Below are 27,647 nucleotides of genomic sequence, written 5' to 3' on the forward strand. Positions count from 1 at the left end.
ATAATCTGGTTTTGTTTTCTATATTCAGTGTGAGCATTCTTTTTTGGTTTTTCGAGACAGGGTTTCTCTGTGTAGCCCTGGCTGTCCTGGCACTCACTTTGTAGACCAGGCTGGCCTCGAACTCAGAAATCCACCTGCCTCTGCCTCCCGAGTGCTGGGATTAAAGGCGTGCGCCACCACGCCCAGCCAGTGTGAGCATTCTAATTAGTGCAGCTTCATAAATCAATTAGGAAGCTCTTAGTCACTTATGATCTAAAATCAGTATCAATTTCCATGGTTTCTCTCTCTCTCTCTCTTTCTCTCCTTCTTTCAGATTTATTTCTTTATCTTATATAAATATATATGAGTACACTGTAGCTGTCTTCAGATACACCAGCAAAAGGCATTGGATCACATTACAGATGGTTGTGAGCCACCAGGTGGTTGCTGGGAATTGAACTCAGCACCTCTAGAAAAACAGTCAGTGCTCTTAACCACTGAGCCATCTCTCCAGCCCACATCATAGTTTCTTAAAAGAAGACTCCCCAGGTCCCAGAGGCCAGAGCTAGATTGCTAACTGGCTTGATCTTATGCAGGTTTTGTGCAGTCAGCTAGAGCTGCTCTTTAGTTCCCGAGTACAGTGTGGCCTTGTCATGTTCAGAAGACACTGATCAGCTACAGCCCTTCCAGACCTCTCTGGCTCTTACAATCTTCCCATCACCCTTCTTCAATGTTCTCTGAGCCATGAGGCGCTACCTTGTGGCTGAACACTACACTTTGAGCAGTTGCGAATCTCCCCATTAACCACTGTGCACATCACAGAAACATTTCCCGGATGAGGACAGAGAGCTGCATTGATCCGTGGGTACGTGGATACGTATGTAGAATCAGTCGGATGCTAGGGCATGTAGCAAACAATAGTGAGAGGCTCCCCATGGGTGCCTATGTGCTCCCCAGGCACCTAGCTCTTGGCCACATTTGCAATACCAGGCTTGAATTTGCGCCTGTGAAGCTGGCCTGCAATCCAGAAAGTGGGTGGTCACTCCCCATAACATTCAAAGCACTCTAGTGATGCAGGCGTTAAAGAATTTAAGTGTGGAGATCCAAGCATGAAAGAAAGAAGGCAATAAATACACTTGTCATGTAAAAGAGTGAGTGAAAGGAAAGAAGCAAATGCCCCATGGTGCACTTCCCCAGAAGCGCTGGGAGGTTTATCTAAGAGCCTTTGTCTTGGGAAAAACAACCAGAATCAAAGACTGTGCCTCAACTCTGGCATCCTACTCTGTGGGAGCTCCTACTGCATCTCCCAGTCTAAGCTACGCATTTCCCAGATTTTCCTTCCCTACACGGACTCAGGTCCAGGTTAGCCATGGAGAAATGGGAGTGTGCTCTAGAAAGAAGCATCAGATGGCAGCAGATGGGCAGCTGAATGGCATCATTGGTGCGACCAGGCTGCAGCTCACCCTTCTTCCCCCGATCTGGGCTCTGCCATCTCCCACCAGCCACTCCCTGGCATGTGAAAAGAAGACACGGGTGCCAGTGTTTCCTGATGGGACTCTTTGGGTTCGGGCTTGTCCTTCCTTTCCTTGCTTTGGGTCCACCTTTCCTAACTGTGTAACTCTAGCTGCCCTGGGCTTTCTACTTCACACAGAGAAAATAGCCTTCCTTTCATAGAGTTCTTCCTCAATTCCCTGCCGGCCTTAAAGACATTACCGAGGGGTTGGAGCTATGGCGTAGTTGATAAAGTGTGTGCTACACAAGTATAAGGACCCGAGTTCAGATCGCCAGTACCCATATGAACAGCTGGGCAGGGCAGCACATGCCTGTAATCCCAGTGCTGGACCTGACTGATGGTCAACCAGCGGGTCCAGCTGAATCAGTGAGCTGCAGGTTTGGAGAGAGACCCTACGTCAAAATAACAATTAGAGAGTCAATGAGAAGCACACCCATGTGTGTACAAGTGCATGTGTGCCCACACATGTGTCTATTAACCCAGAGAGAACTTGTACACACACAAAGGGTGTGGCCACACCTACTGCTACCTCAAGACTATGTAGTCTATGCCCATAGTAAATTCAAAGGGCATCCCATTCGTTAGGAAGGCAATCCCAACCTCTTCACCATGGCCCATGTTACAACGGTGACCTGACTTCCTCCCACCCCTCTGTCCTTCTCCTCTGAGCTGACCTTCTCCCTGTGTTTCTGGGTGCAACCTTATCATTCCTTTAGAACATAGCACACAGACTGGACATACATTCTCTGTGGAGACTCACTTAGCTGCTTCAGAAGCTGGCTTCCCTGGAAACTAGGATCTGGAGAGGAATTGGTTAAGCTTGTTAGAAGGGCTGGACAGTTCAGGCCTGTTCTCAATCAGGGCACAGTGGGAAGGCATGGGAAAGTCTCCATAGCGAAATGATTAGGTTGAACGTGGGAGAGAAAGAACATGCTGATAGTTCATCTCCACGTGTACCGAGGAGGATGGGGGTCGGGACAGGGAGGAAAGCAATCAAGGTCTCACAGTGCTGAAACCCTGAGAGCTGGCTTTGCGACTGCAGAGACCGGGCCAGCTCTGGCAGAGGCTCAGTGTCTCAGGGTCGGCTGGAAAGAGCCCATGGACTCTCTCCTGCTGGTTGTGCAGTCCTGCCCGCCCCTGTTTGGCGTCTTCCTGACGCCAAGGTTTCTTCCAAGGTTTCTTGGCCCAGGAAGCATGCCTTTTCTCCAAGCAACTCCCAGCAGCTGGCTCCTCTCTATAACCCCACGTGAGAAGGAGGTGGTGTATGCTCCCTGGCTAGCCCTCAGTCTGAACTCATTCACACACAGGGAAAGATACTTGGTGTTGCTGAAACACCATGGGACACAGGCAGCTCATTTCATCTTGGGTTCTGACTCTTGGCTGTGTAAGTGGAACATAAAACACCTCTCATTTCCACACTGCTCCAGGCACACAGCACCACACGCTGCTTTCCCACTGAGCTGGGGCTTCATGCCTTTGAACTTGCTACTCTTTGCCTCAGTCCAGAATGTTTCTCCCCATCTTAGGAGCTCCTGCCACCTCTTAAGCCTGGAACCAGATGTCAGCAGTTTCATAAGGTTGCCCCTTATACAGCTTATTGTTCTTTCTTTCTGGACACTTCCACGTAGTGCCTGGCACTGAAAATGGTGGAGATGGGTGCCATCTTCAACTTGAGGAATACTTGTTCATCTTACAATAGTTCAACAAATGCTGGAAGGCTCGTTCTGAGTTTTTTGTTTCTTGTTTTTTTATAAGAGTGTTCCATGTAGTTAGGCTGGCCTTAAACTTACTACAGAGCTGAGGCTGGTCTTGAACGCCTGGTCTTCCTTCCCAGCTCTGGTTCTGAGTTCATCACGATGCCCAGGTGAAAGCTGATACACCTGCTGTCCACAGACTCTAATCAGGAAATCGTCAACACACTTATGCTGAATTTCCATGTTAAATATTCTGGTGTGCTACAAACAATACTTAAAAATCATAATTTATTCTCTCCTTTGAAACTCTGTGCAGCTGGTAACAAAAACCGTGATGATCGAATTCAGGCAAACCTGGCTGTTTAGGTTAGTTCTGCAATACCTCTGTTGGCCACACCCTAATGGTGGTGATGGGACTATGTCATATCTTAGCCATCGGGATGAGAAGGGGCTTCTGGTCTGAGTGGATGGCATGCTTGCTGTAGGTTCAGCCTCCTTCCCCCACAGTCCCTACCAAGATATCCCACTTTCCACTCGATCCCCAGAATGGCCCAGGTATCGTCTATGTTTCTCTCACCCTGATTGTAGGACACCCATGGGGTCCAAAGCTATCTGGTTCTACCATGGCTGAGGATGCCCAAGACAGCTCCATGCTGCAAGGTCTCTGACTACTGATGAGACCCCTCACTGGTCTAAATGCGAGGATCTTATTGTCGAAAGGCTCCCTTCTGAGATGACCTTAGACGGAAGGTCTCTGGCCACCTTCTCAGGATTCCCGAATCCCACAGCTGTGTTTCACTCCTCCATCTGTGATGACCAAACAAGCTTGCTTCCTCTTTTTTTCTCCATCACTTACTTGTGTTTGGCTGCTGCTATTATTCATTCGATTGTTTTATTTCTCTGTGAGGACAGCGTGAGAGCTACACATGAGACGAATCTCCGTCCAAGGCAGTTTAGCACACCATAGTTAGTGTTTGTTTTTCATCCAACACAGCTCTACTGAAGCCCTGAGACAATGCTGCTGTCCCTGCGGAAGCTCTCTAGCAGTCTCTCGCATTACTTCAAACCGACTGCCAGCTCTCGGAGCTGGGCCATTTATTCTGCATGGACCTTTCACTCCCTGCTTATGCCAAGTTCATCGTTGGCATTTTAGTTTGTCAGTACAATGGTTTGTAAAATCCATGTTTTATTCTTATAACCACAAATCTAATAGTTGCCTTAACAGGGGTACAGCAGTGCTCACTGTGGTCTCTGGCCCGCTTCTTCATCTCTTTAGCCAGCTTCACTTTTGAGTATTGTTGCCTTGCCCCAAGGCATTATGGGAACCCTGGAGGAACAAGAACATCTCACTGTTCTCTGAGTGCTGCTGGGCTAAAGTATTTAACGAGGCTCATTTTTAATATCTGGGCATTTTAGTCGGGCAGTGGTGGTGCATGCCTTTAATCCCTCACCTGGGAGGCAGAGACAGGCAGATTTCTGAGTTCGAAGCCAGCCTGGTCTATAGAGTGAGTTCCAGGACAGCCAAGGCTATACAGAGAAACCCTGTCTCGAAAAACCAAAACCAAAAAATCCCCAAAACAAACAAACAAACAAAACCTGGGCATTTTGACCTCTATTCTGGGTGGCCAAAGAATTGTTGTTCTTAAAGTATAGTAACGAGAACAGACCTAATGCTTTGGTTCCATTTGCTGTTTCAACAGCTCAGTCAGTGTTTGTTGACTGGGGCTTCTAGGTGTCAGGCATTATTGAAGCATTGGGGACCTGGGGGAAATTCAAAAGGACAAAGATCATGGTCCTCATTTGCTAAGGTTTGGATCATCAGTATATCCCAAGGGCCAGTGTGTTACAGACACCACTGAGGCATTGGGAGAAACTTGCAGAGGTGAGGCTAATGTGTGTGTGGGAGGGGGTATATGCATTCGTGGGGGGGGGCGGTCCGTGGTAAGTGGGATGTGGTAGTTTGAGCTTTCCTACAGCAAACACAGAGAGCAGAGCACTGACTGCCATGAACTCCGCCCTCCCCCCCATTCCCATGGCTTTGTTCTCTGTCTATGTGTTTCTTCAGATCAGCACTCACCTCTCTGCTGCCTCCTTGTATTATTTGGAGCCAGAAAGAGTTCTCCTTTAGCCAAGATGCTTGTGTGTGCCACCTGCTGATCCTCCAGCATGTTATCTCAGTACAGGGATATTCAGTCACTGTTTCATTGTATTGTAACACCTTAGTGATTCGTCTCTTGAGGGCTGAGAACAAAATCTGACACGGCAGGTGTCCATTGCACGTTTGTTGAGTGAACTGACAAATGACAGAGACATTCACATCATAGTTGAACTTCAAAAGGGTGCGAGCGAGCTAGGAGAAGATACTGAGCAGGAACTTCTGCTAACCTCACAACTTGGCTGGGGTAGTAGCTGGGCATTGTGTTTCTGCCCAGGTTCCAAGGCCTGCTGGGAGACTAAGCATGAGATAAGCTTGACTCCACCCAACTCAGGGACGTAAGCCAGCCTCAGCCTCAGATCAGGTTCCTCACCAGGTTTCAAGTGTCAGTGGAATCAAGCTAGCAGTCTAGGTAAGGATCAGCCGGCATCACGTCTCTGCTGAGCCTGGCTGCTCAGAAGGAAGGAAGCAGAAGTGCCGAGGGACCATACTTCTGTCTCTGATCTTGAATGAGTCACTTGCTGGCTTGGTGCAGGAGTAGAGCCACCTCCTGAGACTGTGTGAGGACTGCATGAGCTGCTGTTTGTAACACGTGGGGGTTCCGAATGGCAATCACGCGTGTGAGGTACAACCCATGTGTTGCCCCCACAGACACCACTCTTGGGCATTCAATACTCTGCCAAATACATTTCTTCCTTTCGTTAGCTGTGTGCTGAGTACTCACAGGCAGGCAGGTGGAGGAGGACAAGGACCACAGCTAGGCTGGTTCTCAGCACAGCAAGATGCTCCCTGCAGACGTGTCTGGAAGCCCTTCTGTGAGGCCACCAAGGAAGCAGGGCAAGAGGTGGTGATATTGCTAAGGAAAGGTGACACTTGGGCCAGCTTTAAAGGTTAAGGAGCCCCCATTGTGTATAACTGTAAGAGGTGGAGAGGTGGTTCAGTGGTTAAGAGCATGGCCTTTCTTTCAGAGGACTCAGGTTCAATTCCTAGCATAATTACCTATAACTTCAGTCCTCTTTTGGGTTCTGTGGGCACTAGGCATGTATGTGGCACACAGACATATGTGCAGGCAAAATACTCATACATAAAATTAAAAACTAAATAAAAAAATTTAGAAGAAATATATGTATAAACTCCTCCCTGAGATTGTATGTTTAATGTAGGCACTTCCGGAGGTTGCACCCTGGGCAAAGCCTTCCCAACAATACCATAGAAGAAACAACTCAGCAGAGAGGTTAGTAAGGGCCTCATGCAGCAAGGCAGGACCTGGGGAAACCTGTGAAGTATGAGAATGCATGAATCCAGGGATCCACCATCCAGGATCTCTCAAGGATGCTCAGGACTATGGGCCAGTAGAAGAGGTTTGCAGCCTGGCCTCAAACCTGAGCAGAAGGGTAACAGGTCAGCAAGCCATATGAGCACTCAGACACCCCTAAGTCAGACATGGTGGTATGTGCCTATAATCCCAGCACTCAGGAGGATCAGGAATTTGAGACCAACCTCAGCTACATAGCAACTTTAAGATCAGCCTACATGATATGGAACCCTGTTTCAAAACACCAAAACAGCAAACAAACAAACTCCCCAGAGAGTTAAAATTATTTTCCCTTCGGCTTATCCCTCATCCTCATGGGAACACTGGCCCATCTCCTGTCCAGAGTTCCTCCTCCCTGCTGGCCAGTACTGATGGCATCTAGACTCTCAGGGAGCTGACCATGGATACAGGATCTTTCATCCTACATGAGTACTGGGGCACAGGTTACTATTAGGCATAAACTGGAGAGCAGATGGAGAGAGAGAAAGAGAGAGAGAGAGAGAGAGAGAGAGAGAGAGAGAGAGAGAGAGAGAGAGAGAGCGCCAGGGAGGCAAGGTCCTGTAAGACACAGTCCACTGGGGCCTGTTGCTCTTCCTTCTCAGGCTCATTTACAAGCAAATAGCGAGGTGACTTGATTTCTCTAAGTCTGGGTTCTGAGCCCATTAATACATCGTTGTACAAGATGCTCCTTGATACTGCTCTTGGCTTTGTGATGCTTGCTTCTCCTGCCTTTTTTTTTTTTTTAAGACATTTTCTTCATTTACAATCCAAATGCTATCTCCTTTCCTAGCTTCCTCTCAGAAAATCTCCTATCCTCTCCCCCACTCCCCCTACTCCCCAACCCACCCACTCCTGCTTCCTGGCCCAGGCATTCCCCTATACTGGGGCATAGAATCTTCAAAAGACCAAGGGCCTCTTCTAACATTGATGGCCAACTGGGCCATCCTCTGCTACATATACAGCTAGAGCCACAAGTGCTACCATTTGTTTTCTTTGATTGGTGATTTAATCCCAGGGAGCTCTGTGGGGACTGATTAGTTCATATTGTTGTTCCTCCTAAGGGGCTGCAAACCCCTTCAGCTCCTTGGGTCCTTTCTCTAGCTCCTTCATTGGGGACCCTGTGCTCAGTCCAATGGATGACTGTGAGCATCCACTTCTGTATTTGCCAGGCACTGGCAGAGCCTCACAAGAGACAGCTATTATCAGTCTCCTGTCAGCAAACTCTTGTTGGCATCTGCAATAGTGTCTAGGTTTGGTGGTTGTTTATGGGATGGATCCCCAGGTGGGGCAGTTTCTGGATGGTCATTCCTTCAGTCTCTGCTCCAAACTTTGTCTCTGTAACTCCTTCCATGGGTATTTTGTTCCCCCTTTTAAGAAGGATCGAAGTATCCACACTTTGGTCTTCCTTCTTCTTGAGTTTCATGTGTTTTGCAAATTGTATCTTGAGTATTCTGAGTTTCTGGGCTAATATCCACTTATCAGTGAGTGCAAATCATGTGTTTTCTTTTGTGATTGGATTACCTCACTCACGATGATATCCTCCAGATCCATCCATTTGCCTAAGAATTTCATAAATTCATTGTTTTTAATAGCTTGGTAGTACTCCATTGTGTAAATGTGCCACATTTTCTGTATCCATTCCTCTGTTGAGGGACATCTGGGCTCTTTCCAGCTTCTGGCTATTATAAATAAGGCTGCTATGAACATAGTGGAGCATGTGTCCTTATTACAAGTTGGAGCATCTTCTGGGTATATGCCCAGGAGAGGTATTCCTGGATCCCCATAGTACTACGTCCAATTTTCTGAGGAACCACCAAACTGATTTCCAGAGTGCTTCTGTCTTTTACCTGCCTAATGTAGTGGTCTGCACACTGCAGATGCCTTATACATAAACTTTGAACAATTGCGAGTGCTTATTCTGTTTGTAAGGACTCACACCAAAGAACACTGTTCCAAGTGGAAGAGAGGCTTCGATGGGATGGAACCTTGGGTCAAGGAAATTAGAAGTGATTCCTAGAAAAATTCTATGGCCTACTTCCTGTACTTGAAAACAGTTCAGGTACTATGTATATAATACATTTAGCAGGCTATCTTCTAAGTTTAATCTTGAGGCTTTTCCTCAAATGTGTGTGTGTGTGTGTGTGTGTGTGTGTGTGTGTGTGTGTGTGTGATAAACAATTCCAGACAATCTACCCAGGACCCTTTGCCTTCTTCTTCAATTCTTACCAGATGCTTGGAAAGATAGGCCCACTCCATGGGGCTGTGTAAGAGTTCCGAGCTGCTCTGCATTTCTATCGTCAAGGCTGACTCCAGATACTGAGCCATATAAATATTTCAGACTCGACAGACCTGTCACCTGTGGATGACGTGGGCTCCTGGTTAAGATAGCCCTTCTTCGTGAAAGGCACACTGGGTGAGTTCCCTGACAAAATCTTCACTTCTCGGATTTCTCCGCCTCTCTCCAGCTTGGAGGAACAAATGGGGTCAGATTAACAGCTGTGAATCTAAATTCTGCCAGCTCCTTCAGACTTGAGCCGTGTGAAAATACCACTATGCTGTGTGGGTGGGATTCTGGGGTGGGGGTGTGCCTAAGGAAGGCAGGGTGAAGAGTCCCAAAGGTCCCTTGGACAAGCTCCTAAACAAATCCATACGGTCTGAACTTAGGACCTCATTTTTCCACAGTCAGCACTTTACAGGGGGACCATCTCTCTAGCCCCTGAGTCAGCATCTTACCCCAGTTCCGGTTTGCTATAACAGAGTACCTGAGACTGGATAATTTGTGAAGAAAAAAAGGTTTCTTTGTCTCATGGTTTGAAGTTGGGGGGCTACATCTAGTCAATCAAAAGTGGAAAGATGGCCAGGCAGTGGTGGCCCAGGCCTTTAATCCCAGCACTTGGGAGGCAAAAGCAGGCAGATTTCTGAGTTTGAGGCCAGCCTGGTCTACAAAGTGAGTTCAAGGACAGCCAGGACCACACAGAGAAACTCTGTCTCTAACCCCCCCCCCCCCCAAAGGTAGAAAGATAAGCAGATCATTCAAAAGAAACAACTGAAAGCACCTTCTGTATCAGTTACTCATCTCTGTGACCAAATGCCTGATACTAGAAGCTTAAGGGAGGAGCGAGCTGCACCAAGAAAACATGGCGGCAGTGGCAGAGGAAATTCTGCAGCTCTTGCAAGACAGGAAGCAGACAGAAAAGCAGACAGGGTCCTCCTAAAGTTCAAAAGCACTCCTTCACTGGCCTACTTCCTGCAAAGAGCCTCTACCTTAGAACTTCCTCAAAATAGTACCCCTAGCTGGAGACCAAAGGCTCAAAATATAAGCCCGTGGGCGGCGTTTTAAACTAAATCTCCATCCGGGCCCCTGAGAAAAAGAGCTCACCCATGAAAGACATGAGTCCATCGGGGAGCAACTCCCGGAAGTGCTGCAGCCAGTTTCAGAGGGCAGAACACGGCTGCCTAGGGGTGGGGGGAGTCGCTGTGGCCACTGCACAGTCCACCTTCTTTTTCCTGGGAATACCAAGCCGGATGGCAGCCTGTGGTCCCTTTAGTATTACTCAGCAGGAAAGTCCACAAAGCGAGGCTCTGTGGGCCATTCAACTCCTGTCAACTAAGGCTTTGTTTCTGGGCCCAACTTGTTTTGTTCTTAGTGTGAGAGTAAGCTCCCAGAGGGGCCCTTTTTCATCTCTCAAACAGATTTCCAGCCAGCTTTCCTTGCCAGAGTTCCAGGCACATCCAGATGTGGTTGGGTCCTCAGGGTAGAACTTGTTTTGACTTCCTTATTTCTCGGTATCTTCCTGTAGATTTTACGTCCAGGATAGAATGGGGTAGGTGGTAAATGCAGTTTAGTGCAATCATTTAAACAGTTGGTCTCTGTAGGCTAAAATTCTCTTAAGAGTTCTCCTTTCCTTTCCGGCTGGCTGTCTTCAAGGTGGGTCCTGGGGAAAGTATGTCTTTTCTTTTGTGGTAGCATATGAAAGCCTGTTAGCAGGTAGATAACAGCACCAGACTCTCCCTATCCACACCAGCCCCCCAGAGGCCCTGCTTTGACAGATATCTTGAAAGCAGAGTGCCAAGGAACGGTAGACCCAACCTTGAGGGGCTAGTTGACATTTGCTTGCTTAAGTCTGTAGTTATGGGACTCACGGTCTGGGTGCCCCACACCCTTTCAGGACTCAGCACCACTGACCTTGGCTTTGGATCACTGAGAGATCATCTGCCTTCCTGGCAGCCCTGACCAGACTCTAGAGCTCTGGTGAAGTCTTACAGCAGATGACCTGTGTGTGCTGAGTCACATCTTCTCGGACCACCAGTCACAATGGTGTGGCAGAGAACATGACCACACTGGGACCTCTGCTCAGGTGAAGTGACATCTCTGCCTATGCTTTGGGACAGAGTTCCAGAAGGACTCAGAGGAAGCAAAGTCAGTGAGGTTTTAAGAGACAGGAGAGAGTGTACTTGGGATTCAGGCAGGTGTGCCTTTAGAGCAGTGTGTCCTTAGGTGCCCCACAGTGACGGCACACGTGTTTCTGTGACTTATGTTACATAGCTCCAAGTTATAATAAATATGATTTATAATAAAGTTTAAAGATGAAGAAAAGCTTAAAAGTTTTTTTAAAGTGAGAAAGTTTATTTCTTTTCTTTTTTTTTAAGATTTATTTATTATTATATGTAAGTATACTGTAGCTGTCTTCAGATGCACCAGAAAAGGGCATCGGATCTCATTACGGATGCTTGTGAGCCACCATGTGGTTGCTGGGATTTGAACTCAGGATCTTTGGAAAAGCAGTCAGTTCTCTTAACCACTGAGCCATCTCTCCAGCCCCCACTTATTTTCTTTATCTTCAAGAATCTCCTCTGAAGGAACTGCTGGCAATCTTGTGAGGTGTGTTGTTCAGACTTAGGGATGCCCTCAATTGAAATGTCTTTGGGAAGTCAAACGCCGGCTTGAGAGGCAGTTGCAATATACTAGCTGAGTTTCTGACTCACACCCAGATTCCATGGGAAGAGGCATCGTCCCCTCTTGTGTCCCCTTAATTTCCCCCTGTCTCTTCTGTCCCTGTGTCACAGGGACAGCAGCCACAGCTCTTTTTTTCCTCTCAGATGTTTCCCTGAGGCCAGAGAAGGCCACACCCTTCAGAAGGGCTGAGCAATAGGCTGGAAGCAATACTCAAATGGTCAGGTTTCCATAAGCCGTGCAGTTCCCCAGCCTTGGAGAAGACAGCTCTGAGGTGCACTTATGTAGTTCCTCAGAGGGGACCCTGAGGACCACAGCCCTAGATGCTCATAGCAGTAGCTTGTCTATTAACATACCAGACAACTCTCTTCTCTACACTCTTAATGTCCTTCCTTCCTTCATTCTTGCTTTCTGGGTCCTAAGCAGATGGCCTGCATCCAAGTCTAGCCTGTGCCTCACAATTTAGCTTTTCTTAAACTTCTGCATGCCTTGTAGTACCCCAGGATATATGGTGACCCTAGTAAGCTAAACACAGGCCTTCCCTCTGTATAATCATGGGGGGCATATCCTTCTACTTCCCAGCACAGACCTCTCCAGATGCAACAGTGAGAGATAAAGGAAGTGGGAAAATCACTTTCTGTGGGTGTTCTACATTTCTGCCTGTGTTTTGCTAATGAGAATCAGAGGGCTTCTTCAACCCAATCTGGAAGCCATTAGTCGGGGTCATCCTCCTGTGGAGGCTGTTGGTCATGTGTAGTTACTGAATTGGTTAACTCGAGTTCTTTTTGCTGTTGTTTTCTTTCCTCCTTCCTTCCTTTCCGTTCTTTTCTTTTTTCTTTTGACTGAGTCTCACTACACATCCTTGGCTGGCTTGGAACTCACTCTGTAGAATAGACTAGCCTTGAACACTTAGATCTGCCTGCCTCTGCCTTTTGAATGCTGGAGGAGTACATTACCATACCTGGCTGGTATGGTAATACCATACTTGGGCTCTTTAGGAACAGAATTTTAAGTTTATTTACTCAAAACTCAAATTAAAATTAGATATTGCTTCCCAATACAATTACTAAGTAAGTCTGAAGTCTGTTTGATCCACTTAGGTATGTGAGTCTACTTGTCCAACTAGAACTTTTGAAAATGTAACTATAGATTGAGAATTTTTTTCTTCTTTTATCTTTTGAGATTATATAATTATATCATTTCCTCCTTCCCTATCCTCCATGTTAACCCTCCCATATAATTTCTTCCTCTCTTTCAAACTCATGGCCTCTTTTAAAAATAAATCACTATTACATGTATATACATATACATACATATATTCCTAAATACATGAATCACATTGAGAAATTTTTGATAAAAATTTAACATCTGAATTATGATGCACTTAAGTTTAAACATGTACCCATTTCATCCTTTGTGCAAAAATATACTAAATATATAGTATCAAATGTAAAATACTTCATGAGTAATTTCTTTATATATATTTAAGATTTATTTATGTGTTTTTAAAATAGGGTCTGACTATGTAACCCTGGATGGCCTGGAACTCACAGATATCCTGCTTATGCCTTGCAACTGCTGGGATTAAAGGCAAGTGCCACCATGCCCAGCAAACTACTTTTATATTGATAACGTTAAAATTTTGTTTTTATCACACCAGGCTAAACAGAAATATTATAAAACTTAATTTTACGTGATTTATTTTCCTCTTTCTCCTCCACCACCACCTCTGAGACAAGAGTTTCCCTATACCCTAGGCTGGCCTTGAACCCACAGTCCTCTTGCCTCTGTCTTCCAAATGCTGGGATTATAGGTGTGTGCTATCATGCCTGGCTTTCTCCAACTACTGTTAACGTGGCTACTAGAAATTTTAAATGCATAACATAGCTTTTGTGAGGAACCCAGGGCCCCACCCTTTTCTTCTGAGTTACTGCCCCAGTATTTGGTATCATTTTTTTATTGAGCAGTTTCTTTTAGACGGAGCTCCTTCGCTGCTCTCGTAAGACAGTGGACCTTCCTGTGCAGTCTGCATGAGAAAGTCTGCAGTGTTGAAAGGTAAAACTCAAAGTGTGTTTCTCCTGGGCAGTGGTGGCACACACCTTTGATTCCAGCACTCGAGAGGCAGAGGCAGGCGGATTTCTGAGTTCGAGGGCAGCCTGGTCTACAGAGTGAGTTCTAGGACAGCTAGGACTATACAGTATTCGAAAGAAAAAAAAAAAAAAGAAAAGAAAATTCAATGTGTGTTTCCTATTGAGAAACAGCATCTCCAGCCCAGATGCATCATCTTTGTCTTCTCTGAAAGGATGAAGGACCACTCTCCTCTCCCACAGCCTCGATATGAGGAAACAGACCATTAGAACGGTGTTTTCCAGTGACTCAGATTACCACTCACTGTATTCATGGAGGTGCTTTTTAAAGGTCTCACTATGTGCAAGGAATAGTCTCAAATTCACACTCTTCTTGTCTCAGCCTCCTGAGCAATTATGTGTGCACGTCATCAGGCCTTGCCCGGTTTGGATTTAACAGGGCCAAGGACCAGTATTTCGGGCATTAGGAGTGTACCCTCATTGGCAGGAAGCCAGATGATTGGTTATAAGATGACCATTTGACTCAACAGGAGCCAGGGGAGCCAGGGAGCGGCTCTCCTGAGAGGCTGGGGTAGAACTGAAGAATTCTAGCAGCATCTCACAGACTTCTTCAAAAGCAAAACCAAAGCCCTGCTGTTAGGAGTCATGGCTGCCCTTTGTCCTGTTTCTGAGGTCACGGAAGGCCAGGTTAGAAGAGAAGAAAGATTCCCTTGGAGAAGGTTTCCTGGAGATTTCCTCAGCTCACCCTGCAGTTCTAGCTTGAGAAAGGCTGCGAAGGAAAGCAGCTTACCTGAAACACAGTAATGACTCCAGTGAGAGAAATTAATGGACCCGGTTTGTGTTTATAGCTCAAGGGAAAAGAACTAGATGCATTTATCTCCCTAACACCCCCCTCCCCTTTCACAGTAGAAAAAGGCGATCAGTAGCCTTCTTGTTCAGTGTTGTGGGACATTTCCAGCACAACCCGGCAGCTGCGCTTTGGCCTCCGCACATTTGAGGCTGGCTGGTCTGGGAACGGATAGCCGTTTATAACATTGTTTCTATGGGAGACACATTCCAAGATCCAAACAATGAGTTTAGAAGAGAATATCTGGCTTCCAGGCAGATGGGATGCACTTTGGAGGCTTGGCTGCCCTTTCTTTAACCGTTAGATTCCCTTCCCCTTCGGTTTGGGGACCGACTGCAAGGTCGGGCATATATAGACGAAGAATTATGGTTAGAGGGTATAGAATCCGTAGCTGGGTGCTCCCTCCTATACACTAGTTTCCCGGAGGTCTAAGGATGGAGAGGAGGAGGAGGTGAGGGATGGACAAAGAAACTTGACTTCCTTCACATTGCTGTCACGTCTGCCGGCCTGCCAAGTCGAAGGGGCCCACTTAGCCCTTTGGCAACTCAAACCCTTTTGGGAACAAACCCGGGTGTTAGAAAGAACCACCACCCAACTCCACCAACTGCACATCCTCTGCTAGGAAATCTGCATTCTCTAGGCGGACTGCTCCCTGGGAGTGACTGTCACAGTGCCAGGCGAACTGAAGAGCTTGGGCCAAATCTCGGCGTGGCTTGGAGAGGGCAGGCGCGATGGGGTGAGAGGCAGCACCTTATTCCCTCCACCCGCGCTCTCCGCCTCCTCCTCCTCATGCACTCTGGCCTGCGGAGAAGAAACGCTGGCAGCCCGCGCGAGCTAGGGTCGGGGTACGCGGGGAGGGGGGGTAGAGATGAAGGGAGGAGGCGACGCGAAGCCACAGCATTGTCTGTCTTGAAGGGAGGGGAGAAGCTCCGCCCCCTAAGAGGGGAGGGAGGGGGAGAAGAGAAAGAAAGGCAAGAGAAGAGGGGTGGGGAGAGAACTGCAGGGTGGCGGGTGGGTTGGTCAAGGATCGGCAGATAAAGGCAGAGCTTGGGGAGGCGGGGCGGAGGGGCCAGGTGGGCGGGGCGCCCGCCCTCAACCGCACTGTCGCCGCCCAGGCCGGCCCAAGCGAGCGGGTCCCGCGGATCACTGGCCAAGCACGCTGGAGCACCCCCCACCCCCGCAGCGGCGCCCCCACTTTCCAACCCCTGCGGCGAGAGCGGATGCAGATGGTCCGGGAGACAGGCAAGACACAGGGCGCGGGGCTCGAAGAGCCGGGTACTGGCACAGGATGCGGGCGCAAGGTGCCGGTGGTCCTGTCTCCCTCTACCCAGCTCAAAGTTTTCCCTCAGTGGCCCGTGGCCAGCCTGGTCCGGTCCCTGAGTCTTCCCTGTCCCATTTTGCCACCCAAGCCACAAGGTGGGCTTAGCTATGCGGGCTGCCCCAGAAGCAGCGCAGGCGGGCGCCCCAGCCCACTCCTTTTCCTCGGGTAGAAAGTTGTGGCCTGGAGCTCATGCTGCGGCTCTGACCCCTTAAGATCTTTTCTGAGGTCGACGCTAAGTGCAGTGGCAGGAAATTGCCCTGTTCCCCGGAGCAGGGTGTCCCCGAACTCCCTGGAGAGGTGAAGCGAGATAGCAGGTGCAGGCCTGGAGAGCTTAGGGGAGGGTCGGACTGTTGTGCTCACTCTGACTCCCCGGGCGGGGACCACGTCGCCAACCGGCGGCTAACCCAGTTCCCTTTGGGTTTCAGAGTTTAAGAGCGCGCGGTGCTCGGCGCACTTCCCCCTCCCGGGTTTCTTGTCCCTTCCGGAGCTTGTGCCTGAGGTCGCTGGAGACCCAGCTAGGCAGGTGCTTTCAAAGACGGCCTGGCCACTCGTGTATTAGAGCGCTTACTCTGCACCCAGCTTTATCTCCGAGTGCGCCCTGGGAGGAGGCAGGGACAGATTTGGAACAGCCACTGGACAGATAGCCACTGTGCTTCAGTGGCAAGCTCAGCACGAGGCTTCTCAATGCTGCGCGCGCTTTAGTCCCAAGAGTCTGGAAAACCAGGGCATTAGAAACGATTCTTCCTGAGAGCAGAGGCCAGGGGTTACGGTAAGCAAGTGGAGGATTCCTGTAAGAGGAAGCGGTGGACAAATGACAATTTGTCAGAGCCGGCTCTGTAAATGGTCCTGGGACAGTGGGAAGAAAAAAATTAGGGTCTCGGTTCTCAAAAACAGCCGGCAGATTCAGCCAGGGGATATTTTTGAAGAACACGTGAATGAGGAATCTAAGGTTGATTTGCCATACTTTCAATCCACGTTTATTAAGTGGAAGCTTTTCCTACAGGTGGTCTGGGGGTTAAAGAAACCTCTGTGGCTAAGCTATACTGGATTTGAGAAGAGTGCCACCCCTTCCTCCCCTTGTTCTCATTCTCCCTTTCTGTCCTAGGGGACTAACTGTGCTATCTTCCTGAGCGATGCTCATTTGAGCTGTTGCGTATGGGCTGTTCCTCTTCCGGACTAAAGCCCGATTCCTAGAACCTGCTGCAGTCCAGCGGGATTCAGGAAGGTAGAGAGGACCATCAAATGATGGCGGAGTGAGAGATGACCTTTGTTTGCAAAGAAGCATGTTTCTTGCCTTAGTACCAAAGGGGGGCTGTGTATAGTCTGCCTGGCCACTTGGAGGTGTGGACTGGTAGTATTTGGGGCGGGGTGGGGTGGGGGTGGGGGATCATGGGAAGCCACACCCATTTTTCTTTAACAAATAGAAGAGTACTGCAGAAACACAACAAAACATAGGATACATGCACAGATGATGAGGGTAGACTTGAGAAACCCAGCTAAAAGGAGACCAGGGTATCCAAGATCCCCACACCAGCATCCATGGGAAGGGCCATGTTGGTCAGCGCATGCTCTGTTCTTGCACCCTTGGTTTCTGCAACCTTCCATCCCGCCCCCCATCCCTTCCCCGAGGGCAGTGTCTCCAGGCTCTGACTTCCACAGCATACTTCTCTCCAGCTCACTGTGTCTTGTCTTTGGAGGTGCCTGCTTTCTCTCTATTTTGTGGTCTTTTAGGGGGAGGGCAATAAACGCCATCCCTTGTTTTCAGTTTACTTCCTCTCTCAGGTGTTAGGGTCCGTTTGTTAGGGTCTTAGAGGCTGACTGTTTTCCCTTTGACTTCTTTCCTGGTGCCTCGCAGCAAGGCTTCTTGTCTGGCCCTGTGTGCGTGCCACTTAGGGATGCACTTAGATGGCTAAGGATCCCAGCTAGAGGTATGGTCAGGGGTGTACTTTTGACACTTCTGCTTCTCTTTTGGGCTGAACTCTGGGGCTTGCCAGAAAGGAGACCTACTGTCCAATCACAAGAGAGCCTGAGCTGATTGTCCTCTTTGGGATTCTTAGAGAGGAAGTGTCCTCGCAGCTTGGGAGGAGATGGAGGCAGATAGTGAGGAGTGTAGCTGCCAGAGTCCTAAGGAAAGGCTGAGAGGGAATGGGGGAGGGGAGCCCTAAGAACAGCCTCAGGGCCTGCCCAAGCCTCCTTTCCTCTCCTCCAGTGAAAAACTGCTCAAGTCTGTGTGCTTGGAATAAAAAACATGTCCCGTCTCTGATCTCAAGTCTTAGATGCTGAGAGCTGCCCTAGCTGTGCTTATAATGCCAGGGCGACAGTCCTTCATATCGCTCTCCACTATTCCTGACCCCTTACAGTGCGATCCATTTATTTACCCCAGTGACGCATTGCCACATATAAACACCTCTCTGATTCCTAAAGGATTTTTTTTTTTTTTTTTGAGACAGGGTTTCTCTGTGTAGTCTTGGCTGTCCTGGAACTCACTATGTAGGTCAGGTTAGCCTTGATCTTCTGCCTTTGCCTGCTAGGATTAAAGGCATGTGCCACCATTGCCCGGCTAATTCCTAGAAGAATTTTTTAAAGTCCTTGAGGAGGGGTAAGTTCCCCACTTAAGCCTGCCAGTTTGCTTCTGCGTTTCCACAGAGGATATGGCTGTGGGGTCGTAGACAGAGCAGTGGGTACAGTAAAGATGGGCATGCTTAGATTCCATTGAGTGGGTCACTGCAGATCCTCCCTGGATGAAGATGCCACAACTTGATGCAGTTGTTTGGCTAATAATTTGGGGCACCTGTAGACTCCTGTTCAAGGCAACTGTGGCTAAACTAGAGAGTGAAGGGCATTTGGCTGACTCTAATGATTTCCAAGTGCCCCCTCATTCCCAACTCTTTCTAACAGCTGACAGAAAGATCCCCTGTGCTTTCTTTGGCTATGTCAACCCAAAGTGATTGGCAAAGTAGACATATTCCATCACAATGTGGTCTTACCAATGGTTGGCACTCAGTTGTGTTTGTTTGGTTAACTCTTCCTTTCTATTGGTATAATGGGTTTGGAGTCTGTCTTCTTTTTTCCCTTTTTTTCCTCTGTGGGATATAGGTCATGTACTAGACTGGTCAATGCCCTCCTTATGTATCGTAGGCTTCTACCAGCCAGTGATGGAAGAAATTTTATAAATACACCCCAGTTCCCTCACTCCGAAGGGATTATTTTGGGACATGTTCTGTGCTGTCTCTAGAGTTCCTTCTTGGGACAGTTTTCCAACTTCTCACAGGAATGACTCCCTCTTTTAAAGATTTATTGTATGAAGATAGGTAAATGCCTACATGTATGGTATGTGTAATCTGTGAGTGCTTGGTACCTGCAGAGCTCAGAGAAGGCCATCAGATGCCCTGGAACTGGAGTTACAGATGGTTGTGAACCTTTGTGTAGGTGGTAGGAACCAAACCTGGTCTCCAGAGCAGCCAGTGCTCTTAATCGATGAGACATCACTCTGTTTTCCCCTTCTTGTTTTACATCCCCATTCCCTTTCCACTTGAACTTGGCTTCTTGTCTCTGTGTTCAGGAAGACATTTTCTAGTTCTTTGGTTAATGTGAGGAAGGGTGTGATAGATCTGAGAGTGTGTATTTTGATGGAACATGGAGAACTGGATTTGGAAACAGAGACTGTTAGGTGAGAAAATGGAGCTCAGCAGCTCAGGAGTGTATAGCTAGGTTGTGACCAGGGATATCCTGTGGCATCATAACAGCTGGCTCTCAGAAGGTGGAATGGGGAAGCCTTAGCTTGGGGTGTTCGCCTGTTTCTGTTGTATAAATATTCCTCTTGTTGCTGATTTTTTTTCTAGCTATCAGATGGTGTCACTGAACACTGAGTTGGCAGGACATCAGTTGTGTGAACCCTCTGGCCACAGCTGAGCTGGGATATGACCCCAGTGATCTCGATGTCAATTTTATGCCCCAGCAAAGGAGGATAAGGATTGCACTAGGTATCCAAATTTTTGCTCTGACTTGGTTGACTCGCCATTTGAGACAGTCCTGGGGCTCTAGGGTGGTTATTGAGACATTTATGCCAAACCTTTCTGAGCCTTATTTCCCCATTTCAAAGGCAAGGGGTTGGTGGTTTCATCTTTAGTCCTCGGTTTCTTTAGGAAGGGTCTATTGGAATTTTAAGGAAATATTTAAATGTCTACTCAAGACTGAAATCTTGAACAACAAAAAGCCTTTCAAAAGCCTGCATCCCTGGGCACCCTCAAAGTGGTGCTAGGGTTTCCTGCTGGATAAGAAGTTCAGTGACCATTAAACCAGGATAACCTTGCCTGCCTTGTTAGGTCCCAGTTGGCCGGATTTTCATGGCCCGTGAGGATGTGACCTCAGGGAAGCCCTGGGGATGGAGGTTAGGGTGGCTTCTGTGGGAAAGACAGTTTCACTTTCTGAGCACTATGTGATTTGTTAGGATCCCAAGTGGAGTCGAAGGAAGATCCGTGTAGAGAGCAGAGTGTTGGTAAGTCAACTTAGCCCCCTTAGAGTAGCTTATTCTCTCTGCTCTCTGGACAGCCTTCCTGAGGGAGCCCCTGACTCAGCACTCCACTAAGGATATAATTGGGCAGGTGTTTGGGGATGTCCCTTGAGTCATTGTTTACGATGCGTACACTCTCCAGTTAGTTAATTATGGTATAGAATATCACCTGGCTTCGAAAGTAAAGGTTACAGATGCATGTCTGTAAACATGGACGGATACTGTGTACTTGTAAGAAGGAAGTTACCAGGCAGGGTACTACTTCTGTGAACCATGCCAAGCATTTAGCTATGTGTCTGCAAGGATGGATGCCAAGAGCTGATGGCCTGTATCTCTAGGTGGCAGAATTTGGGGAGAGTTTGATTCTCATCTCTTTTTTTCCTCTACATTTAATAACTTTACATTTTTAATGCCCCGTTGAAAACCATAAAAACTATTTCTTTGATCATTTTTAAGTGTACAGCTCAGTGTGAGCAAACTTACTTGCAATCTTGTAGGACCATTGCCGCTATGTATTTCCAGAATATATGTCACTCTGAACAGATACTGTGTACCCCTTAACAGTCCTTCCTATTCTCTCCTCTCCCCAGCCCTTGGCTACTGCTGTTCTACATACTGTTTTTATGAATTTGCCTATTCTAGAAAGCCCCTAGATAAGTGAGATCATTCTATATTTGTCATTCTATGACTATACTTTTTGCTTATTTGTATTTTAAAAAACAAACACATAAAATGTGTATGCTATTTGTACATTAAAAAAGGAAAAGCTTGGTCGAGAAGTGTGGTATTTGGTGTTTGTGGTTTATTTTATGCCAGGCCACAGGGCCCTGACCGTTCTCCCGGCCCTAGGACAGGTGCAGAGCTTCAACCTCCATAGCAGGATGGAGATAGATGGTTGGGGTGGCAATGTACAGCCATGCTGGCTAGGAGCTGATTGTAGCTGGGTTTGATGGCTTCTGTCTGGCTGCTGAGCCTCAGCCCCTTGCTGCTGAACCATTTCACCCAAGGACTCTGTGTGGGTGCTGAGTTTGGGAAGGTGGGTTAGTAGCGCTCTTGCGGTGAGTGAGATTCGGTTGTGGGTTGTTAGATTAACTTCTTTAAATATGGACTCTCAACTTTTCTATTTTAAGAATTTTTTGTGTGTGTGTCCCAGAACCCTGTGGCTGACCAGGACTTGCTGAGTGCCCCTCATGGTGACCATGGCTATGTATGTTGACACTTTGTTCACAAGATGGCCTGGGGCAAATGGGGGCTTTGGTTGGTAGGGTCCTTGAAGCTTCAGGTATTCTGAGAAGTTAAATAATAGTGGAAGATAATAGGTACCCTCTTTATGAAGTTGTGTGTCTGGTCTTCTTGACCATGGGGACATTCAAGATGAGACTCACTCTGCTGTGCATGTGGAGCAGGTCCAGCAGGTCCAGTAAAAAAAAAAAGTGTGTTCTTTGAATTGAAACTGAGGTGAAGGTGATCAGAAGCTGGGGTCCTGGGACTCAGGACTGGGAAGCCAGGTCTTGTGGATCTTTTCAGGTATTCCAGGGTCACTGAACAGGTCAGGGTGCTTTTATAGGGTGCCATGTTCTAGGATGAAAGCTTTAAGATCCTTGCTGAGAGAAGTTCTGCTAGGCCCATGAGTGTTCAGTGCCCTGATCAGAGGTAGATCTAGGAAGCCTCTGAGTGGCTCTGTACCTGGTTCTGCCTTTTCATTTGCCCAGTGGGAAGCTGACCTTCAAATCCCAGGCACTTAGGAAACACGAAGCAGATTCTATACAAACAGGCTTGGGGGACCTTGAAGGGACTCAGTTTTTCATGGCACTGGTTTTCCTTGTAGGGCTGGTCAGCTAGGGCAAGCTGAGCTGGTGTGACTATGATGCTGTGGAGAACTTCCCTTGAAATGCCATGGAAACCCCCAGATGTGCAGTCTCTTCTGGTGCTGGGAGACCGACTGGATGAGACTGAATTTTCCTCCTTTGATGGTTGGGCATTATGTCAAGAGAGGTGGAAAAGACACCCTGGTATGGCTGATTGCCTGGAGACCCTTGCCTCTAGCCCAAAGACCCTGTGGGTTCTGGGGAGAAAGGGAGTCAGACATGCTGGCTTTTGACTTCCAACCCTGATCTCAGAAGTCGAGGAAACCCCAAGATTCCAGCGTACAAAGTTCAGATTCTCAGCTTATAGCACCAAAAAAGGAAGGCTTGTGGGGGTTCCCTTCAGGAAGAGGATGTGAAGTCAGACCTGAGTCTCGGCGTGGCCAGTGACTTGGAAACCATTCTGTAAACAGGACGCGTGGCCCTCACAGAAACCTGTCATGGGAGGAAACCAGAGGCAGCCCTTTCTTACCTGCTGTTGGCAAGTCTGCTGAGCTGGGAGACCAGCCTGTAGACAGGCAGGGAGGACTCAACATATGTAGGAGCAAATACTGAGTCAGAAGGAGGTTTAGCTGTCTTTCCAGGGAACACTTCTATACTACCCTATTAAAATCGCCCTTGCTTCTGAGAAATGCAGGTTTGGAGTGTATTCTCTTTTTCACTCATTCTGGGTCTGTACTGTCTCCCAGGACCCCCTCACCACTTTGAGACAAACCGATCTGGCGAAATTTCTATCACAGTTGGATTTTAGTTCACAGGGGCCCCTTTGCATGGCAACAGAGGCTGCTTCACAGAGCTGTGACTGAGGTCTTCCTCTCAGGGTCTGTATATAACGGGAGGATGAGAGCCAGCAGCCTAAGACTCTGATTGAGCCAGTCTGAATTCTGTTATCTACCTTGTCTTATAGTGAGCAGTGTGATTCTCCTTGTTCCAGACTGGTCTTGCCCCATGTACTAGGAAGGGGACTGCTGAGCAGAGAGGCTAAGATACATGAAGCCTTGATGGCTTTACTCACCCATGGCTCAAGCATTGGATGGTACCCTCTTTGTTCAATCACATTTCAACGCGGCTGTTGATGCTTCAAGCATACCTGTGTAGGGAGCTCTTCATGCTCAAAAAGATAGGATTTAGAGAGCATCACCAGGGCCTTGCACCAACAGAGGGCATGGAAGTTTCTAGACCTCACACTGTGCAGCTCCTGGAACCTCTGTGATATGCTTTATAGTAAACCCGAGAGTGTAAGTACTGCCCTGAGCTGCCTAGCAAAAAAAGCTCAAGTGGTGGAGAGGTTGTAGGATCTTGATTGGCAGCTAGCCAGTTGATCAGAAGCACAGGTTACTAGCTGGGTCTTGTGACTGGCATATGAAGAGAGGGATGGTCTAGGGGTTTGAGTGTCCAATTCATGGAATCTGATGCTTTCTCTAGAGAGCAAGTGTCAGAACTTAACCGGATTAGAGGACACTGGATGTCCACTGCAGAACTGATTGGTACTTACTAGGGGGCAGAAGTTCCAGTGTTACAAGGCTTCTGTGTTGAATGTAATATGTCAAGAAAAAAAACATTGGCATGTTCTCCTGACACACATTACCCTTGACCATCCCCCTCCGTATACATATAGCCATACACACACACACAATCACACACACACACACGCTATACACAGCTCCTCCCACCCTCCTTCTACATCTCAAAACACTCTACACGCTTTCCCACAGCCATGCCTATCTTTAGACACTCCCTCTCATACACACCAATACCTGCACTCACGCGTAACTTTTGCAGAAAGAGTTTTTTGCTTCCTTCTGTGCCATTTTTAGTACAGACCCTGGCTGTTGTTTTCTCACAAGAGATAAAGGGCCTTTGAGCTTCCTTTTATAAACATCCATTGAAAAGGCCCGAAGCCTTTGGGATGCCTGAGGGATGTCCCTCTATAAACAAGTGGCTCTTCTGGTCAGGCTGACTGTTTTGGTGTCTTGGGCGGGCCTGGCCCCAGCCACTCACTTAGCCAACCCCCGCTGGTGCTGGTGTGGAGCAGGAAGCAGGTGTTTGGGGCAGTTGCCTCAGAGCTGCTTCCTGAGTTCTTCTGCTGTAGCTGTGTTGGGGAATTCAGACCTGAATGTGCAGGACCGGAGTCAGAGGCCCAGGTGGGTGGAAGGAGCTGGTCTTTGCAGACCCAACTGCTGGGGGAATCCCAGCCCAGCCCTTTGCTGTAGCTCAGTTCTGCATCTGCCCAGTGGCCCATAGGAGTGAGGTGGCTGGGATAGGGCCTGTGCATTTGTCAGTAATGGAGGCTTTTATCTGAGAGTCGGAATAAGGGGAGGGGCTGATGGTGAGGCCTGTGATGGAGAAAATTGTTTATTCTCTTGACAGGTTGCTATGATTGCAGATTGGTGGCTGTGACTGCCAGCCTTAGCCTGGACAGCACCCTCCCTGCTCTGCCCTGGGCCTGGCTCTTACGGGTCGGCCTTTTTTTATAGCCTGTTTGATGGACCACTCCCTTCCATGCTCCCATATCCTAAGACTCCCAGCCTCTGTTGACTGGTGTCTAATCCATTTGCTGAGCCCATCCCAGCCAGGAACACTGGGCTCTGTGTGGGACCTGGGGCAGTCACCCGACCTTGTGGCTTTCATTTCTTCTCTGATGCTTCTTCTATGGTGTGTGGGGTCAAGGCATTTCCCTCATAGTCAGAGTTGCACGCTTTCTCTCTACCTCCTGCCTCCACACACCCCAGTGTTGTCCTCGGTGACTAACTTTCCTACTTTTCTACTTTTATTCCGTCTCTTCTAACATTCACAATGCTTCAAACGCCCACCTCTTTAAGACCCGATTTTGGCTGGTATGATGTGTATGAACTTACATATGGCTAGGATGTACCTCCTGATATGCTCCCACCCCAAGGTCTGATCAGTAATCCCCCAAGTCTCAAAAGTGCTTTCTCCTTTTTAAAAATTTATTTATTTACTTACTTACTTACTTTTTCTCTCCTCATTAGGGTTTCTCTGTGTAGCCCTGGCTGTCCTGGAACTCACTCTGTAGACCAGGCTGACCTGGAACTCATAGAGATCCACCTGCCTCTGCCTCCCAAGTGCTGGGATCAAAGGTGTGAGCCACCACCACTGCCCAGCTTCAAGGCACTCTCTCCTAATAAAGCAGATTTTAAAATGTTTAGAGAATAAAGAGAGTAAAGCTTTGTGAGGGATACTTTTATTGATGCTCAGCCCCAGGCTCCCTTGTAGTCCTGGGTGCTGCCCGGGATCTCTGGTATCAGGTGCAAAGGATGGAGATCATCTGAGGAAAGGGAGAGTAAGCAGGTCATCAAGGACACAGCGTGGCCAGGAAGTGGTCCCTCCACTGATCAAGGCATTTAGATAAAGTCGAAGCATTGAAAACCCGAATTCACTCATGCAACATTGTGAGCCGCTGTGTGGGCTCTTGTCATCGGTAGATCTCGGCAGGGCAGGCCCACAGCTCAAATCTCCTTCCTTGTGTGGTGCAATGGGGGCTAGTGCTTCCTGCTTGCCATCAGCCCTTCTTCCTGCCATTCTGAGGGGACTGAAGCACATATATGTATGGCCTGGTACTGTCTCCTCTCCATCACAGCTCCTCCACAAAGGCTATTCTCTAGGGCGACCAGACTAATTAGTCTTTCATTCACTCTAAAATATGAAGCAAGTGCTCTGGGCTAGGGATGAGGGGTACAGAGAAGAAATAGAGACTAGCCCCAAAGGGGAAGCTGGGGCCTCTGGCAAGCATTTCCTTTGCAGACTTCCTGCTTCTGGTTTGCAAAACAGGGGTTTTGTACCAGCTCTCTGCAGGCACATCACGATCCCTAGAGATGTGTTGTCGTCTCTGTCCTCTTTGGAAGCGTAAGTCAGAGGAAGGGATGCTAAAGACCAACTCAGTTCTCTTTTAGATAATCCTGCCTGCTTTGTAACACATTTGGTGTTGTCCTGGGTCTACACAGATCCTTGTCAGGTTTTACAGTGGCTCTTGCCCTGGATCTACACTGGCCTAACAGGGAGAGGCTCCCAAGGGTGCTGCTAACCATTGATTTTCACAGTGGCCTGGGTATCATAGAGTTTTTGAAATGATCCCTTCACTGTCCTATTTACTGACCCATGGGTGCTGAATGCTACCCTACCCTGTCCCTTCATGGTTGCTGAGGTGGGGGTGATCAGGTCCTACCACACTCAGGAAGACAGGTTAGGAAAGAAAAACAGCAACAGCTATTGAAGGGGACTCTCTACCTGCCTCCCCGTGGGCTGTCCAGCCAGGATCCTGCCTTCTCTCCTGTACCTACTTCTATCCCTTGGGCCTTTCCAGTAGGCAACAGGAAAGACAGTCTCAGGGCTAGGACAGACCCAGCACTAGCTTCTGGGTTCCCTCACCACAGGAAGTAAGGGTGCCAGCATTGGAAGGAAGCAAAGGCCTAGGATGAGAGATATTCTGCTGTTTGGAGGGAGCTGTGGCCTCTCTCCCCTCCAGGAGTTTCTCGAGGCCTGGCCTTTGTTCTCATGAGAAACTGAGGAGAGCAGCCCCTGCCAGGTTTGAACAGCCCTCCCCTGATTCTGTGGTGCCAGGTATGAGAGGCCAGGAACGCCTTGCACCAGGCTGGTGGGAAGGAAGAGGGAGGCTTCTTGGAAAGTCAGTCAGTGACCATGCCTTCATTGGCAGGTCTGTCTCCATCCTTTCACCCAGATGCTCAAAACACGAGGCCTGCCTTGGGTGGGCAGCTGTTTTACCATGATCAAGCCAGCAGTCTTTAATTCCAGGCACAGAGTTGGTGTTGTAACCAGAGTTTTGGGACAAAGACCTGACTCTGCAGCCATGATGAGTCAGCCACTATCCACTATGCCTCCTCACGAGACCAGTAGTGGCAAATATTTGCAAAATCAAGCAATCTGCTGTCGGACTGACCACTGTCTCGGTTCTGGTCATGACTTGAGGGGATCAGAGCTGTTCCTTTAAGATACTTCTCCCACTGATGGCTGTCACCCTTCTAGGGTAACCCATTCTGAGAGGCTTTTGCTGTTCTTACAATCCACACTGACTGCAAGTTTAGAACAGAGACTTACCCCTGTGCCTTCAGCCTTGAAGAAGGGTGAGCAAGGTAGACCACCAACTCCTCGACTGCAGGTCTGTGCAGAGTCTAGAGTGAATTTGACTCAAAGTTAAACACACAGAAGGCAGAAATGCCAGCTTTTACACAGTACTTTGTAACTTAATGGTCTCAAGCTGTTTCTTGGTGCCTGTTCGGGTGTGGTGGATATTGCTGGTACACACCTAGACTCACTTTACTCTTGCGTGTTGTAAGTATTGCCCACACATGAATCTTAGCTGCTGTCCTTATCCTGAGAATGGCTCTTGTAAGGAATGCCTGTGAGGTCACTCTTCCTCCCAGTG

The 27,647-nt window shown here is 48.2% G+C and overlaps 1 protein-coding gene across 3 annotated transcripts in view; it reads left to right on the forward strand.

Annotated features, from left to right (window-relative positions):
- The first annotated feature begins 15,665 nt into the window (after positions 1 to 15,665).
- The window catches only part of Rassf2 (Ras association domain family member 2), a 37,312-nt gene continuing 25,330 nt past the window's right edge, over positions 15,666 to 27,647 (forward strand). Inside the window, exon 1 of one of the 3 annotated variants that reach the window (XM_029474637.2) lies at positions 15,666 to 15,786. The gene's annotated coding sequence lies outside the window, so the exon portion shown is untranslated. Of the gene's footprint in view, positions 15,787 to 15,840; positions 16,635 to 24,343; positions 24,388 to 27,647 lie in introns of those variants that run through there. The other 2 variants (XM_021154320.3, XM_029474638.2) reach the window with 2 other exon arrangements.

The sequence above is a fragment of the Mus caroli genome, unplaced genomic scaffold (genome assembly GCF_978045245.1).
Source record: "Mus caroli unplaced genomic scaffold, Mus_caroli_1 scaffold_2, whole genome shotgun sequence".
Lineage (NCBI taxonomy): Eukaryota > Metazoa > Chordata > Mammalia > Rodentia > Muridae > Mus > Mus caroli.